Source organism: Myotis lucifugus, unplaced genomic scaffold (assembly GCF_000147115.1).
Source record: "Myotis lucifugus unplaced genomic scaffold, Myoluc2.0 scaffold_20, whole genome shotgun sequence".
NCBI classification, from domain to species: Eukaryota; Metazoa; Chordata; class Mammalia; order Chiroptera; family Vespertilionidae; genus Myotis; species Myotis lucifugus.
The window spans coordinates 11849955-11869402 of NW_005871068.1; the positions used below are offsets into that span (position 1 = coordinate 11849955).

The 19448-nt window shown below is 38.0% G+C and overlaps 1 pseudogene; it reads left to right on the forward strand.

The window, feature by feature from the left end:
* The window catches only part of LOC102421951, a 56778-nt pseudogene extending 37763 nt beyond the window's left edge, over positions 1–19015 (forward strand).
* Positions 19016–19448: the final 433 nt, after the last annotated feature.

Genomic DNA, 19448 nt, shown 5'->3' on the forward strand with positions numbered 1-19448 from the left:
GTAAGCTTCCTTCCCCCCTTCTCCATTTCTTCTCTATTTGGAACTCCAAAATTCATAAATTGGTAATTTTGATAATATCCCATACATCTTTTTTCAGTTCTTCTCTGAATGGGTAATTTCAAAGTTCCTGTCTTCTAACTCACAGATTCATTCTTCTGCTTCAGCCATTGTAATGTTGATGCTCTCTATAGCATTGTTAAAATTTTTATTTGTATTTTTCAGTTCCAGAATTTGTTTGGTTCTTTTATAATATTTTTATCTCTTTGCTTTACCTCTCACTTTGTTGGTTTATTTATTTCCTTGAGTTACCTTTCTGTTTACTTGAAGCTCATCAAGTTTCCTTAAAACAGCTGTTTTGAATTCTTTATTGATTAAATCACAGATGTCCATGTCTTTGAGTTCAGTTACTGATAGATTATTGTGACCCTTTGATGATGTCATGTTTTCTTGATTTTTCATGATCCTTGAAGTTCTCTGTATATGAATAACAATTATCTCCTCAAGTTTTTATTAAATGTCATTGGGAGAAAGATAACTTCTGTCAGTCCTGCAAGAGATTCTGAGGCTTTATAGGTACTTCTATGGGTACAGAGACTCCATGCTTCTCTCCCCATCTTGTGGCAAAATTCTATGCTTATATGTTTTCTCTGGATCCTGAAAGGCACCAGGCCAAGTTCTGATAGCCTTTCTTTTGTGTTCTCAAATGTGGAACTACAGCTCATATTAACGGTCTCTCTGTAGCCTGCAGATTTGAGCCTGATTTCTGCATCTGTTCTATACCAACTGCCAAAGCTTGCTTTTGTCACCACCATGAGGAGCCTGCATAGGGAGCTAGTCACAAGATGAGTAGTATGAGGCACACAGAGTACTGGGGGATACCTGTGGGCCAGCTGGAGGGGATCTGTAAGACCTTCCTAGCTGCTTATTAGTGGGCTCCTTGGTAGAGTTTGTGATGCATACCTTAAATGCCCTCCAAGAGTCCTATCTGTTGCCCTCCCAACCTCTTTCCATGTTCTAGTTATGTAAGTCACAATTTAGTACTCTGGATAGGGTGAGAGAGAAATTAGCTCATTTGTCGTTATCCCATACCACTGGGGAAGCCAGCTGCTCACTCTCACACTATTCCTTTCTCTTGCAGTAGAAGTCACGGGCTGAGAAGATCTTTCATGGCCATAAGCTGTGCCACTTTCAGGTCAAGTCGAGTTGTTCTTCGTACCCACTCCAATGCATTCAAACTGGGACTTCTTCTGTAGAAACCTGTACTTCCACTAAGGTTCTCTTATGCATGGGTGATTGTCTTGAAGTGTATTTCAGGGGCTCCTCAACGATGCCTAAAAGAGGCTGGAACCAGTTCAAGGGCCATTTCAGGTTCCACAACTGTGACTGAGGTCTGTCTGCCTATTACCTAAAACACAAGTGTGTGATCCTCCTCTCAGGTTCCTTGGCATATGGTGCTAGACCTCACAACTCCCACAAAGACACTTTTGTCTGTAGATGGATGCAAAAGTTTTGTTGTTGGGGAAAGACAAATACAAAGGATGTCTTATGCTCCCATGATATTGATGTCACTCTTTCTTGTTTTCTTTGGAGAATATTTGAAACAATTCTTGTCCTAAGCTGCTTTTTAGAATTCTGCTTGCCACATGGGAAATACTTAATAAGTGTTGCTAAAGATGAATCTAAATTTCAGGAGGTAGCAGAAGTTTTCAACTTATAAAATCAAATGCCAGTGTGCATATATATATGTATATATTGCAACATATTAAAATGTAAATTAACCTAAGTGTAGAATTAAACCAAAATTGACTTATAGTTTAAGATATTTTATTTGTGGGACTTTTTAAATTTTGTCCTGTTTTTCTTCAAAATAATGTAAATTTTTAACATCTCTTCAATTTCCAAAATTGAGGGTTGGGGGGCAGGAGGGAGGGGGGTAAGGGATCAACCAAAGGACTTGTATGCATGCATATAAGCATAACCAATGGACATAAGACACTGGGGGGTAGGGGAGACCAGGGGATTGTCAAGGGCAGGGGAAAAAAAGGACACATATGTAATACCCTTTGTAACACTTTAAGCAATAAAAAAAAAATTGAGTATATGAGATTCCAGTCAAGGGCACGTACTTCAGTTGTAGGCTCAATCCCTTGCCCTGGCTGGGGTTCATGTGGGAGGCAACCACGATGTGTCTATCTCAGATTGATGTTTCTCTCTCTCTGTCTCTCCCCCTCCCTTAAATCTCTCTAAAAATCAATGGAAAAATATCCTCAGGTGAGGATTAACAAAAATAATGAGTATATGGGCATTTTTCCTGTGCTTGGTAGATGTTTATCCAATAATAAAAACTTCAAGCATTTGTAAAACCACAGTTTCAAATAAAATAAAAGAACTTATTTAGAACCATTATATCTATTATAAATGATATAAATGAAAATATGACTCTCATATATCTCATGTAAATGATATTTTTAAATGACATACTGAAAATTTAAGAACATTAATTGTATATTTTTCATCTATGGATACCCCATGGCTCTTGGCAGAAGATTCACACAGAAGATGGATAAATTTCATAGAGTGAGAGAATATAAGGAAAGCAGGACATATTACAATGATGGGAGAAAAGGAGAAAATTTGATCAAATTAAAGAATTTATACTTAACTATTTTCAATCTTCTTTCAAATCACAATAAATATAATACAATCTACTTACCTTGTCCCATCTAATAAATGGAAAGAAAAAGTATTGTCTCTGTAGTAAGCATGCTCTGCATTGAATATTATCATAAAACCACTACCTTAGTCAGTTTGGCTCAGTGGATAGTGCATTGGCCCCCAGACTGGAGGGTCGTGGGTTCGGATTCTGATCAAGGGAATGTACCTTGGTTGCAGGCTCGATTCCTGGCTCTGGTCAGGGCGCATGCAAGAGACAACCAACCGATGTGTCTCTCTCACATTGATGCTTCTCTCTGTGTGTGTCTCTCCCACTTCCTTCCACTCTCTCTAAAAATCAATGGGAAAATATCCTCAGGTGTGGATTGACAAAAACAAAACAAAAAAAAAAGTATTCTTGAGTTCAAGAGCTTTTGGGTCTCATCAAGGAAAAACGTATGACCACAAGGTGACAGTAGCACACACACACTTTATGGGGAAAATGCTTGGACATGTTTGCATTCAGAGGAAGTTCCTCATAGCAAGAAACCCGGCAGCGGTTCTCAACCTGTGGGTCACAAAAATACAACCTGCATATCAGATCTTTACATTACGATTCATAACAATAGCAAAATTACAGTTACGAAGTAGCAACAAAAATAATTTTATGATTGGGGGTCACCATAACATGAGGAACTGTATTAAAGGGTCGTGGCATTAGGAAGGTTGAGAACCACTGGTAGAGGCTACTGACACTGTCCCTGCTCAAAGGGGGAAGTGAGCACAAGAACTTGCAGGAGAGAGGGGACTCAGAAATGGTACTTAAATATCTAAATGATGTCACTCAACAGCACTGCAGAAAGTCTCTGGGTCAGAAAGTTCTAATGCATCTTTTAACCACAAGACTTATCTTACCTGTGGCTGGCAGTTGTTGGGTGTAGTTTCTTGCAGGCTCCAAAAGGTTGAAAATCTGCTTGTTTAGATTGCAATATATAAATGTATCAAATCAACATGCTGTACACCTTAAATTTATACCCCATTATATGTCAATTATATCTCAATTCTAAAAAATAATAATTGTAATGTGGAAATAATTGAGTAAGGCTCCATTGGGCTTTTGAGCTAATGAATCTCAGCCTATGGAGATGAAATAAACAATACACAGACAACATCTTTTGGCTCATTAGATAATATGGATGTTCTCCATTACATTGGAATAGACATGCCACAGGAGATGCTCGCTACAGAGGATCACTTAGTACTCGAAATTATAAAATCCTTTTTCATCCATTAAAATTACATGAAACCAGCTTGAATTTTTCAAGTTTATAATGTTTTATAAACTAATTAATTCACTATATGAGGTGAGAAAGATTACAATATGTCGACGATGATCAAATGATGAAATAGTAACTTAAGTAACAATTGCAGTTATATTTCTATATATCTTCTTTTTTACAGAGGAAAAGAAAAGGGAATATATTCTTTAAATTTTTTAATTAACTATAATCTGTGATCAAGATTTTTCTTGTAGACAGAACCTGGGAGATAATATTTTTAAAAGTCAGAACAAAAAACTAAGATACATTAGAAATAGGTAACACCAAAGATTTAATTCAGTCAGAATAAGGAATTACTGAGCGAACCTATTTAAATTAGGTAGGTAGGAGGAGACAGGAAGGTGGCAGCTGGCAGGATGGAGGTGAAGGAGTGAGTGAGGGACAGTTAAATCCGACAGGAGTAGCAGAGGCTGGCAGACCAGACTCTCCTGGACAGGGAGCACCTACCATCGCTGTGGACACTCCCGGGGCTGCGGGACTCGGGCACAGAACCCACACCATCTTGAAGGGGAGAGTGGCCTCGTCTAGGAACTTATCAACACCACCACCCAGATAGCCCTTGGACACTGCCTGTGACCTGGCAGCCACTCCAGCCAAAATCCTGCAGCCACACCCGCAGACTCACAGACCCTAGGACCTCCACCTCCAAAGGAGCACCGCTCCTGCAGCAATAAGTGAAGCTTCCCCCTCCCCAGTGGCAGACCTTTGGGCACCACATTCGCATTTTTCCAGTGTGCAAGCCTTTGGAGCCCACCACCCCATAGGCAGCCCCTGGGAGCCACTGCAAGCCCCCGCTGAGTGTGATATTGTGCAAACGGGGTGCACTGCCATGCAGCAGAAATTCTGGATTGATTCTTCCTGAATAACTGCCCACAGACACTGTCGCACAACTTCAGCGCCAGGGCCCCTCAGAGTACATTGGAGCTCGGGCCACAAATGCCCCACAGGTACCCCTTTGAGCTGCCATTGGGAGTGTGTGTATCCATCCACAGTCACAGCAGCAAAAACTGAGTCTTCCTACTCCACAGCTGCAGAACTCTGGACACTACAGTCGTGCTTTTCCAGTGAGCAGGCCTCCTGAGACCACTGCTCTACAGGCGTGCTTTTATCCAAACAAGGGTGCAATGCCCCAGCAGTAGAAACTCTGAATGCCCTTGTCTTGGGTACCTGCTCACAGACGTCTCGATTGCTTGGCTTCAAGCAAGGCCCTTCAGAGTGTGTCAGGGCACCGCGCTGGCAAGCACACCGTGGGTGCCAACTGTAAGATGCCACTAGGAGTGTGTGTATCCTACCACAGGCACAGCAGCAAAAACTGAGTCTTCCCACCCTACAGCTACATAACTCTGGACACCACAGTCATGCATTTCCAGTGTGCAGGCCTCCTGAGCCCCATAACCCTGACAGACAGCTCCTGGGTACCTCCATGAGCCCCTGCTGGGCACGTGTAATTTCAACCAAGGACTCAAGGTAGCAAAAATTGGGACATCCCCCTCCCTGGCTGCTGACATCTGAACACCACAGTTGCACCTTTCCAACTCGCAGGCCTACATCAAGAAAACCCAAATAGCTCAAGTAGGGAGCTATGCTAGATTACCAAGCTCAGGTGACCTGAGAGATCACACCAGCAGCACCATTCTTCAAAATAACCGGGGTAGCAAAACAGTCAGATCTAGGACACAGAAACAATTAAAACGTTAGAGCAAACCATGGGGAGACAAAAAAGCAATCCCCAAAGTAAAGGAAAAGAGGATTCACCAGAGAGGGAGTTAAATGAAACCGAGGCAAGTAACTTCTCAGAGAAAGAATTCAGAGTAATGGTTATAAGAATGCTCAAATGGCTGGATGACAAATATATGCAACTCAATGACAAATACACACAACTCAATGAGAATTATAAGGAGCTGAATGAGAATGTCACCAATATGAAAATGAACCAAGAGGAAATGAAGAATGACATAGCTGCAATAAAGAACACAATGGAAGGCTTAAACAGTAGACTAGAAGAGGCTGAGGATCGCATCAGGAAGCTAGAAGACAAGGGAGGAAAAAACACACAAACACAGCAGCAAGTGGAAAGAAAATTTAAAAAGCAAGAGGAGAGCCTAAGAGAGCTTTGGGACAACACAAACAAAACAACATCCCTACCATAAGGAGAGAAAGAGAAGCAAGGAATAGAAAACATGTTCGGAGAAATAATGACAGAAAACTTCCCCGATATTGGCAAGAAAAAAACTACACAAATCCAAGAAGCACATAGAGTCCCAAACAAGATGAACCATAAAAGACCAACACCAAGACACATCATAATTAAATTGGCAAACATCAACAACAAAGCACGAATCTTAAAAGCTGCCAGAGAGAGACAGAAGGTTACATACAAGGGATCTCCCATTAGAATATCGACTGATTTATCAACAGAAACACACCAGGCAAGAAGGAAATGGAATAAAATATACAAAGAGATTCAAACCAAGGGACTGAATCCCAAAATACTATACCCAGCAAGGCTATCATTCAAAATTGAAGGTGGAATCAGGAGCTTCACAGACAAAAAAGGGTTAAGGGAGTTAATTACCACCAAGCCAGTAATGTAAGAAATGCTAAAGGGACTGCTGTAAAAAGAAGAAACAGAAAGGCAAGAAGAAACACAAATATTAAGAATAAAAATGACAACAAACAAGTACTTATCAATAATAACATTAAACGTAAATGGATTAAATGCTCCAATCAAAAGACACAGGGTAGCTGAATGGATAAGAAAACATGACCCATATATTTGCTATCTGCAAGAGACCCACATCAGAAAAAAGGATTCACACAGACTGATAGTGAAGGGCCGAAAAAAAATTTTTTTCAGGCAAATGGAAATGAGAATAAAGCTGGGGTTGTAATACTTATATCTGACAAAATAGACCTTAAAGTAAAGGCCATAACAAGAGATAAGGAAGGCCACTACATAATACTATAGGGAGCAATCCATCAAAATATAACTCTGGTAAACATATATGTACCCAATACAGGAGCACCCAAATACATAAAACAATTTCTGGAAGATATCAAGGGAGAGATGGATAGCAATATAGTCATAGTAGGGGACTTTAATACCCCACTGACACCACTGGATAAATCCTCTAAACAAAAAATCAGCAAGGAAACAGCAATCCTAAATGATTCACTAGATCAGATGGACTTAATTGACATCTTCAGAATATTTCACCCCAAATCAGAATTCTTCTCCAGTGCACAAGGGACATTTTCAAAGATAGATCACATATTAGGACATAGGCAAAGTATCTTCAAATTCAAGAGGATAGAAATCTAACAAGCATCTTCTCAGATCACAGTAGCATAAAACTAGAAATCAACTACAATAAAAACAATGGAAAGAAACAAACACTTGGAGGCTAAATAGCATGCTATTAAACAAGGATTGGGTTACCAAAGAGATGAAAGAAGAAATAAAAAGCATTCTGAAAACAAATGACAATGAAAACACAACAATCCCAAATCTATGAGATACAATGAAAGCAGTCGTGAGAGGGAAGTTCATAGCTCTACAGGCCTACTTCAAAAAACAAGAAAAATTGGTAATAAATTACCTAACCCTGCAATTTAAAGAATTAGAAAGAGAGAAACAAGAAAAGCCCACAGTATCCAGAAGGAAAGAGATAATAAAGATCAGAGCAGAAATAAGTGACATAGAGACAAAAAAAAACACAAACAAACAAAAAAAAAACAAAACAAAACAAAAAAAGAAGAATGAAACCAAGAGCTAGTTCTTTGACAGGATGAAGAAGATTTATGAACCTCTAGCCAGACTCACCAAGAAACAAAGAGAGAGGAGAGGACCCAAATAAACAAAATCAGAAATGAAAGAGGTGAAGTAACAACTGATCCCACTGATATACAAAGAATTATAAAAAAATACTATGAACACCTCAACTCCAACAAACTGGACAACTTTGATGAAATGGACACATTCCTAGAAAAATACAAGCTTCCAAAACTCAATCAGGAAGAATCAAAAAACCTGAATAAGGCCAATAACTACTGATGAAATTGAAACAGTAATCAAAATGCTTCCAGCAAACAAAGGCCCTGGACCAGATGGCTTCACAGGGGAGTTTTACAGAACATTAGAAGAAGAACTAAAACCAATCCTCAGACTATTCCAAAAGATTCAAGAGGAAAGCACACTTCCAAGCTCTTTTTATGAAGCCAGCATCACCCTAATCCCAAAACGAGATAAAGGCAACACAGTGAAAGAGAATTATAGGCCAATATTCCTGATGAACATAGATGCTAAAATCCTCAACAAAATTCTAGCATACCGGATCCAGCATTACATTAGAAAGATAATACACCATGACCAAGTGGGATTTATTCCAGGGATGCCAGGCGAGTACAATATCTGCAAATCAATAAATGTGATACATCACATAAACAAATTGAGACAAAAATCACATAATCATATCAATTGATGCAGAAAAGGCATTTGACAAAATCCAACACCCTTTTCTGATAAAAATGCTCAGCAAAGTGGGAATAGAAGGAGCATACCTCAACATAATAAAAGCCTTATATGATAAACCTACAGCCAACATCATAATCAATGGGGAAAAACTAAAACCATTTCCCTTAAGAACAGGAACGCCCGCTTTCACCACTCTTGTTCAACATAGTACTAGAAGTGCTAGCCAATGCATCAGACAGGAAAAAGAAATAAAAGGTATCCAAATTGGAAGAGAATAAGTAAAATTGTCATTATTCGCAGATGACATGATACTGTACATTTGGCAATGTAGCAAGATACAAAATTAACGCCAAGAAATCTATGTCATTTCTATACACCAATAGTGAACTTACAGAAAGAGAGACTAAAAAAGCAATCCCATTTACCATCACACTAAAAAAATCAAGATACCTAGGAATAAACTTAACTAACGAGGTAAAAGACCTCTATTCAGAAAACTACAGGACGTTGAAAAGAGATGGAGGAAGACATAAACATTTGGAAGAACATACCATGTTCATGGATTGGTGGAATCAACATCATCAAAATGTCCATACTACCCAAAGAAATCTATAAATTCAACACACTCCCCATTAAATTATCAATGGCATATTTCACAGACCTAGAATGAACTCTCCAAAAATTCATCTGGAATAGAAAAACACCCTCAATAGCTGCAGGGATCCTGAGAAAGAAGAACAAAGCAGGACGGATCACAGTACCAGATATCAAGCTGTATTACAAAGCCACTGTTCTCAAAACTGCCTGGTACTGGCACAAGAACAGACAGATAGATCAATGGAATAGAATAGAGAACCCAGAATACCACCCAAACCATTATGCTCAATTAATATTTGACAAAGGAGGCAAGAACATACAATGGAGCCAAGATAGTCTCTTTAATAAATGGTGTTGGGAAAATTGAACAGATACATGCAAAAAAATGAAACTAGACCACCAACTTACACCATACACAAAAATAAACTCAAAACGGATAAAGGACTTAAATGTAAGACAGGAAACCATAAAAATACTAGAGGGATCCAAAGGCAACAAAGTCTCAGACATATGCCGAAACAATTTCTTCACTGATACAGCTCCTAGGGCATTGGAAACTAAAGAGGAAATAAACAAATGGGACTATATCAAAATAAAAAGCTTCTGCACAACAAAAGAAACCATCAACAAAACAACAAGAAAGCCCACTGCCTTGGAGTACATATTTGCCAATGTTATTACTGATAAGGGTTTAATCTCCAACATTTATAGGGAACTCATACAACTTAACAAAGGATCTAAATAGACACTTTTCGAAAGAGGACATTCAGAAAGCCAAGAGATATATGAAAACATGTTCAATGTTAGTAATCATCGGAGAGATGCAAATAAAAACAACAATGAGGTACCATCTCACACCTGTCAGAATAGCTATCATCAACAAATCAACAAACAACAAGTGTTGGAGAGGATACGGAGAAAAAGGAACCCTCGTGCACTCCTGGTGGAAATGCAGACCGGTGCAGCCATAATGGAAAACAGAATGGAGTTTCCTCAAAAAGTTAAAAATGGAACTCCTATTTGACCCAGTGATCCCACTTCTAGGAATATATCCCAAGAAACCAGAAACACCAATCAGAAAGGATATATGCACCCCCATGTTCATAGCAGCACAATTTACCATAGCTAAGATTTGGAAACAGCCTAAGTGCCCATCAGAAGATGAATGGATTAGAAAACTGTGGCACATCTACACTATGGAATATTATGCTGCTGTAAAAAAGAAGGAATTCTTACCATTTGCAACAGCATGGATAGAACTGGAGAGCATTATGCTAAGTGAAATAAGCCAGTCAATGAAGGAAAAATACCACATGATCTCACTCATTCATGGATAATAAAGACCATTATAAACTGATGAACTAAAATAGATGGAGAGGCAGAACAGCATTGAACAGACTGTCAAACTACCATGGGAAGTCCAGGGAGGGTTGGGTGGGGGGTGGGTAAGAGATCAACCGAAGGACTTGTATGCATGCATATAAGCATAACCAATGGACACAAGACACTGTGGGGTAGGGGAGGTCGGGGGAAGGTCAAGGGGGAAAAAAAGGAGACATATGTAGTACTCTTTGTAATACTTTAAGCAATAAAACAAAATAAAAGAATTATAAAATATAAAATGCTAAAACCATAGCACATAAAAAAACAAGCAAAAAACTGCTTGATACTGGCACAAGAACAGGCATATTACAGAACAGAGGACCCAGAAATTGACTCAAGCCATTACTGTCAATTCATATTTGACAAAGGAGGCAAGAGCATAGAATGGACTAAAGACAGTCTCTTCAATAAATGGTGGTGGAAAAATTGGACAAATACATGCAAAAAATGAAACTAGACCACCATACACAAGAATAAATTCAAAATGGAAAAAAAAACTTAACTCTAAGATGTGAAACCATAAAAATCCTAGAGAAAAAACAGGCAACAATATCTCAAACAACTTTCATAACATTATATATACTGATACATCTCCTAGACAAAAGAAACTACGGAGACAATAAACAAATGGAACTATATCAAAATAAAAATCTTCTGCACAGCAAAAGAAACCATCAGCAAAATGAAAAGGGAATCCACTGTAGGAGAGAATGTATTTGGCAATGATACATCTGATATAGAATTAATATCCCAAATATATAAGGAACTCATACAATCTAGCAAAATAATGACAAATAATGCAATTATAAAATGGGCAATGGACCGAAACAGACACTTCTCCAAAATGGATATGCAGATGGCCAAGAGAAATACAAAAAAAATTCTTAGAGTCACTGATAATCAGAGAGATGCAAATTAAAATTACATTGAGGTATCACCTGACATCTGTCAGAATGGCTAACATCAACAAATGAACAACTGACAAATGTTGGAAAGGATGTGGAGAAAAGGGAACCCTAGTACAGTGCTGGTGGGAATGAAGACTGGTGTAGCCACTGTGGAAAAATAGTATGGAGTTTCCTCAAACAATTAAATATGGAACTTCCATTTGGCCCAGTGATCCCACTTCTAGGAATATATCCTAAGAAACATTAAACACCAATCAGAAAGAATGTATACACCCCTATGTTCATAGCAGTGCAATTTGTAGTATCTAAGATCTGAAAACAGCCTAAGTGACCATCAGTAGATGAGTGGATAAAAAAGCTGTGGTACATTTACACCATGGAATACTATGCAGTACAGGAGGCTAAAGCAAACAGCAGTTAGCATAAAAGTGCAAAAAGAAACATTGGAAGGCCAATGGACTTTGGTATTCAGCAGGGCTGAAAATCAGCACATAACTGCCCTGTTGTGGGTGCAATGGCTTGAGACAATTTCCTGACATGATAATCCTTACATTGTTTACCAAACTTTACCTTTGATCTGCTAAAGGGAAAATGTGTATTCAAATAAATAAAAGTGGTCTAGGCCAGAACTTGGTGTGCCTCTTCACGAAAGAGGTCTTCACCTGGCCTCCCAATGCCTTCTAAATTCATATTTCTTATATAGCATTTTCATTTGTGCATTGGACCCCCCTTCAGATCCTGAACTTTGCCATGCATATCATGGCAATGCAGCAGTAAAAAAGAAGGATCTCCTTCCCAGTCAGCATGGCTCAGTGATTGAATATCAACCTATGAACCAGGAGGTCACAGTTCATTTACCAGTCAGGGCACATGCCTGGGTTGTAGACTCAATTCCCAGTGAGGGGCATGCCAGGGGTAGCCAATTGATGATTCTTTATCTTCACTGATGTTTTTATCTTTGTCTCCCTCTCCCTTACTCTCTGAAATCAATAAAAATATATTTTAAAAATAGAATGATTGCCGAAACCGGTTTGGCTCAGGGGATAGAACGTCGGCCTGCGGACTGAAAGGTCCCAGGTTCGATTCCGGTCAAGGGCATGTACCTGGGTTGTGGGCACATCCCCAGTGGGAGATGTGCAGGAGGCGGCTGATCGATGTTTCTCTCCCATCGATGTTTCTAACTATCTCTCTCCCTTCCTCTCTGTAAAAAATCAATAAAATATATTTTTAAAAAAATAGAATGATCTCTTACCCTTTGAGACAGTATAGAGGGACTGGGAGAGTATTATGCTAACTTAAATAAGCCATTCAGAGAAAGACAAGTATCACATGACTTCACTCATATGTGCAATCTAATAAGCAAAATACAGTGTTGAACAAAATAAATCCAGAGACATAGAAGCATGGGACAGACTATTGAATCTCAGAAGGTGGGAATGTGTGGGTGGGAGGGAAGAGATCATCCAAAGAACTTGTATGCATATGTGCATAACACATGGGCACAGACAATAAAGTAGTGAAGACCTGGGGCAGAGGATGGGGGTGGGCTAGAAGGGGGGGTCAATGGGGAAAAAAAGGGGACATATATAATACTTTCAACTTAAAAAAGATTGAAAAAAAGAAGTGGGAAACCATTTACTGAATTAGATATAGAAAAATAATGTGATTATATCTAAGGATCAAAAATTGAAATTAGAGAAGGTTAGGTGTCATTTATTGAGATACTAGAGGCCCAATGCACAAAATTCGTGCAAGAGTAGGCCTTCCTTCCCCTGGCTGCTGGCACTGGCTTCTCTCTGGCACCGAGGACCAAGACTTCCCTCGCAGCCCTGGCTTCATCCGGAAGGTCATCTGGAAGGAAGTCTGGTCTAATTAGCATATTATGCTTTTATTATTATAGATATTTCACTATCACACTAGTATAGAAGATTACTGTAATGTTTACCTAGTATCTGTAGGAGGTTTACAAATACCACCTAATTTAATCTTCACTAAAAATCTTCAGTGCAGATATATCTTTCATCATTTTTACCTTGGCTTCAGCCCTGGCTCCTTGTACTTATCCTGCTTCTCTAGTCTGTACTCTACTGCTTGTGGGAACAACCAGTGGGTCATTGGCAGTAATCTGCATCTTGAAAATGATAAAGACACAGTGAAGTAGTCAAGAGTTGAAAATGATGATGATAATTGAGTAGAGGTGAAAGTAGATTGGCCATAAGTTTAGAATAACAAAATGAAAAATATGCATTTTATGAACTAAAACTCTTCTCATATACAAAGAGTACTACCATGATTGTTATTAGGGAAGATTTTCAACCGAAAATATGATAACCTGTTAAATGAAAGATATGGAAATCTTTGTTGTTGAATCCCAGAATACTTTCTTACATTACCTTGAAAATTACAGTATTTTTGTTCAATATTTCCCAGCTTTTCCTTCAAATACTGTAATGCTAGCCCAGAAAAGGTCAATTTTGGATGTTCCATTATTACTGCAGATCCATTAGGTAGGCATGAAATATAAATATTTTATATTTTCTCACATAAAGTCTAAAATACAAATACTTGAATCCTCTTGCGTTGCCTGATGTTATTTACAACAAAAAAAATTATAATTATTGAAAAAGAGAGTGAACTAGGATAAACTGTCTTCATATATATTTTCCTTAAAAGTCTTATCAATTTGTTACTAGACTTACACTTAGACTTAATCTACTCCTAGGATATATGCAATAAGAGAGGCTGGCAGAGAAAAACAAAACATGTCTACCAATCTAGAAAGATATTGAAGTGAGTGGGACACATTAAGAAATGTTGAATCTGATCAATACATTTTTTCAACTAGATTATCTCAAAAATAGTCACAAGAGACATCAATAGGAGTTGATGAGTAAAATGTTTCTCTGTGCAATAAATTCAGTCTTTACTATATTTGTCCTCATGTTTACCAGCCTTTTGCATGCAACATATATCACCCTATAGGGAAATAGGCCTTATGCATGATTAAGCATTGAAATTATCTGGTATTGATACTGCTAACAAGCACTGCATTTATAAAGAAAGACATTCAGGGTTCTTAATGACAAAATCTATGTGTAGGCCAATAAGAGAGAAAGAGAGAGAGAGAGAGAGAGAGAGAGAGAGAGAGAGAGAGAGAGAGATCCAGAAGAAGGAAGAGGAAGAAAAAATGATAAAAGAAAGAGAAATATTTTTAAAAAAAAAAGAAAGGCAAGCAGACAGGTTTAGAAAGTGTTTAGAATTTCCTAAGTCTCCCAACTTGTCGTAGTAGAATTGAGATTTAAATTCAGGTCTGATGTAAAGTCACAAACCCATACAGCCTCTAGAATTTCTATCACCGGTATATTTCCAAAGCAAATTATTTCTCTATTACTCCCTCTCCCTGAAGTTATAATTTTCCTTTGGTTTCTGCAATTTTATACATTTATAAAATTATTATATATTATTAATCAAGTACTCATGTATATGTTAGATAAGTAGACTTCACTTTTTAATGTGAGCTTAATGTTCTTCAAGTTTGAATGTCTTTTTAGCAGATTCCTTAACATCTTATACTTCCTAAATTATTTTTGTTATTCAGATTCTTTGATATTAAAATGCCATATTTCATAAGGCTTCCAATCACTTATTACACAGACTTAAGATCATTGATATTCTACTAAATGCTTATTGAAATCTAATTAGTAATTTAAATAGTGCGTTACCAATTTGCAGAGATTGTCTCATCCATTATGATGACATTAAAATATGTTTTACATTTTTTCATTTATTATGATGAAAATTACATAAATTTTAATGCCAATAAAATGAAAATATTAATATCTTAAGGGTGGTCATGGTGTTTATTAAGTGTCCCAACACTAAATATTTTTTTTATGTATTCAAATTTGTTCATAATTTTATGCCAGATTTTAGACATATAGCAAATTATTCAAAAAGTGGTCATCTGTACTTAGAAGATATATATTAATTTATTCACTCATTCATTAATTCAACACCTACTAAGTATACTTTTTTGTGCTGTAATTTCTTGTTGGTTCTGGTTTTACAGTAATGAATCAAACAGAATAGAATCATGCCCTTTTGGCACTGAACAAATATTTATCTTTTGGTAAGTGCCACAAAGAAGAAACAAGAAGCTTATGGGAAACTGGAGGCTATTTAATATCTTTAATATCTTTAATGGCTGACAAATCAGATTAGACAAATAAAGAACAGACTTCATTTTGTAGCAGCATCTTCAAGGTGATCTGCTGGGCAGTTTCTTGGTATAGAGAGTTTTGAGGGGCCTCAGGAGTGAAGGTGAGGGGTCTGGGCAGCAGAGGCCCACTCAGGGGACTTAGAATATAGGATCTTTACTAGCCCTAGTGTGATTTCCTTAAAAGCATACTATAACATGTCACAGTATTGTGAGTTTAAAAAAGTTTCAAACAGCCTCGACTGTCAAAAGCACAAAAGTACAGAGAATGAAGCTTATACTTCTGTTGACATAAGAAACATCCAATCCTGTAGAGAATTTTTTAGTTATTTGAGCCAGATTGACCACAATTACCAGGAAGCAAAATCTTAATAGATTGAGAAAGTGCCCAGGAGAATGGCAGTTTTGGAGCTGATTTTATACATTACAATCAAAGGAGATATAAGGGGGTTACATGAAATTCATCAGTGGTAGATTAGGGAGGCAGGAGAAAGCAAAGTGGGAAAATCGCTGAGATTGGATAAAGAATAAAACGGATAGATAACTACTTCTTTGATGTTAGTACAGGATAGTTAACAATGAACATTTAAAAAACATAGAGATGGCATTCTGGGAACAATATAACAATGAGCGTTTCTGTGGTCTTGGGCTCTGGTGTAGTGGGTGTACCATAAGGGATCCAGGAAAGGGGGATTACTCTGACATTTCAAGGGTATGTTATCTTAGATGCAACAGACAGGCTCACATAGGATAAAGATTGACCTATGTCAGGAAGCTACAGGCCTAAGACATGACTTCACTCCATGACTCGCTTTTAGTTAGGAATTTTTATATTCAGGTCACCCTATGTGTTTACTTTCCATTTCTGAGTTTGTAAGGCCCATGCAGGCCTCCCCTGAGCTTGTCAGTTTTAGTAAGTGGTCCCTTTTATGTCCACACTTCCCATAACTGTACACTGAACTCAGAAATTCACCCCAAATCAGGTAGTTATTTCCTAGTCCTCTCATAATCCCCCTTTCCAATACAAGAATTTTCCAAGTTATATTTAAGAATAGGTTCATAAATTTAAAAAAAAAGAATAAGTTATGGACAAAAGACAGAGGTTGGAGTGGCAGTCAACAGCCATACTATATCTAGAGCACTCTATTTCAATATTTTAACATATGAAATATCCTTTAACATATGACATATACTATGCTGAAACAAAGATTACCTCTTTGTGACTTCTTTTTGTTTCTAACATGATTTTCAGGAGCAACAAATACAGTTATAATGCATAGGGTATCCCAAAAAAATGTATGCACACATGTGAATAATTTTAAAAGCAGTGTTTATTAAAATACATTTCATTTTCAAAATTGAACTATCAACTGTTAGAGTCTGTATATGTATTTTTGGGACACACTGTATTTTATTTTATTTATTTAGATATTATCTGTTCTTTCAACAAATTTTCTATGTGACCTGGTTTTTGTATGTCAGTTACCTTCTCTTCCTCCTTAGTAATGATGTGAAGTATTTATATAAAGTTCCCGATCCAGGTACTGTTCTGTATGTTAATTTATTTAATCTCACAAAGATTCTATAAAGTAGATTCTATTGTTATCCCCACTTTATAGATGAAAATCTGAGGCTTAAAGAGGTTAAGTACATTGCATAAAGCAACACAACTAGTACAGTCAGAGCTAATAAACAAACCCAGGCAGTCTGGCTCCATATTCTGTGCTTTGATAAAATGTCCAGAATCATACTTAAAATGTCAATGTTTTTAATTGCTTGACATTTATACTAGTATATTAGTCTTTATGTATATATTTATTTGTAGTTGGCACATTGTCTCTATCTGTATGGATGGATGAAGTACATGACTTTTTTCTAAGCATAATATGAGGAAATCACTAAGTATATGCTAAAATTATGCTGGTTTCTTTTAGCTCAAGTTTCATTTATTGTTAATCCACAAGAGAGAAAAATATCCACTAAAATCCAAGACACACAGAAGGCCAAGAGGCATATGGAAAAAAAAATGCACAAAGTCACTAAGCATCAGAGAGATGCAAATCAAAATGACAATGTGGTAGCATTTCACACCTGTCAGAATGGCTATCATCAACAAATCAACAAATCAAACAACTGGGGCAAGGATGTGGAGAATAGGGAACCTGCATGCATTGCTGGTGGGAATGCAGACTGGTGCAGCCACTGTGGAGAACAGTATGGAGTTTCTTCAAAAAACTGAAAATGGAATTCCCATTTGACCCAGTAATTCCACTTCTATAGGACTATATCCCAAGAAACCAGAAACACCAATCAGAAAGGATATATGCACCCCTATGTTCATAGCAGCACAACTTATAATAGCTAAGATTTGGAAACAGCCTAAGTGGCCATCAGCAGATGAGTGGATTAAAATCATATTAGAGTGGAGAAGGGGGCCGCCACCTCCGTCTCCAACTCGTGGGGGCGGCCGTCCCAGGTAGGCCGCCGAAGCTGTAGCGCAACTCCCAGGGCAGCCAGGGCCGGAGTGTGGAGAAGCCCCTGCATCTGGCGGCCTTAATTCTGGCCCGGGCGGCAGCAAGGGCATCCTTTTGAAGAACATTAAGCATCTGGCAGGGGTCCCGCTCATTGGCTGGGTCCTGCGTGCGGCTCTGGACTCGGGGGTCTTCCAAAGTGTGTGGGTTTCAAGGGACCATGATGAAATTGAGAATGTGGCCAATTTGGTGCACAAGTTCATCGAAGAAGTTCTGAAGTTTCAAAAGACAGCTCTACCTCATTAGATGCCATCTTAGAATTTCTTAGTTATCACAATGAGGTTGACATTGTAGGTAATATTCAAGCTACTTCTCCATGTTTACATCCTACTGACCTTCAGAAAGTTGCAGAAATGATTCGAGAAGAAGGATATGATTCTGTTTTCTCTGTTGTGAGGCGCCATCAATTTCGATGGAGTGAAATTCAGAAAGGTGTTCGTGAAGTGACTGAACCTCTGAATTTGAATCCAGCTAAACGACCTCGTCGACAAGATTGGGATGGAGAGTTATATGAAAATGGCTCATTTTATTTTGCTAAGAGACATTTGATAGAGATGGGTTCCTTACAGGGTGGAAAAATGGGCTACTATGAAATGCGCGCTGTGTACAGTGTGGACATAGATGTGGGTATTGATTGGCCTATTGCGGAACAACGGGTATTAAGATGTGGCTATTCTGGCAAAGAGAAGTTTAAGGAGATAAAACTTTTGGTTTGCAGTATTGATGGATGTCTCACCAATGGCCACATTTATGTATCAGGAGACCAAAAAGAAATAATATCTTATGATGTAAAAGATGCTATTGGCATAAGTTTATTAAAGAAAAGTGGTATTGAGGTGAGATTAATCTCAGAAAGGGCCTGTTCAAAACAGACACTCTCTTCGCAAAATGGAAGTCAATGTGTGTATGCATAAAAGCATAACCCATGGACACAGACTATAGAGGGGTGAAGGCCTGTGCTGGGGGCCAGAGGGGGGCTGGGAGAGGTCAATGGGGGAAAAAAGAGGGCATATATAATACTTTCGACAATAAAGAATTTTTTTTAAAAAAATCTATTAAAATCCAGAGTTTGATATACATATACTTTTGAGGAGAAGGGGAGGGGGAGGAAAAGTGGAAAAGGGGGAGGAGGGAAAAGAAACAAATTAGCAAACTAAGTAAAAATTGAACAACCTAAAGAACATTTGCTATAAACCCCTTTTTTCTTGTAGAGAGACCAAGAATGTAATGTTTCTCGTGATATAACGGATGGGAAAAGAGACCTAGGCATATTTAAAATCAAAAGAGGGAGGCCTGGCCTGTGCTATTCAGTGGTTGAGTATTGTCCCATGAACCAAAAGGTCGCTG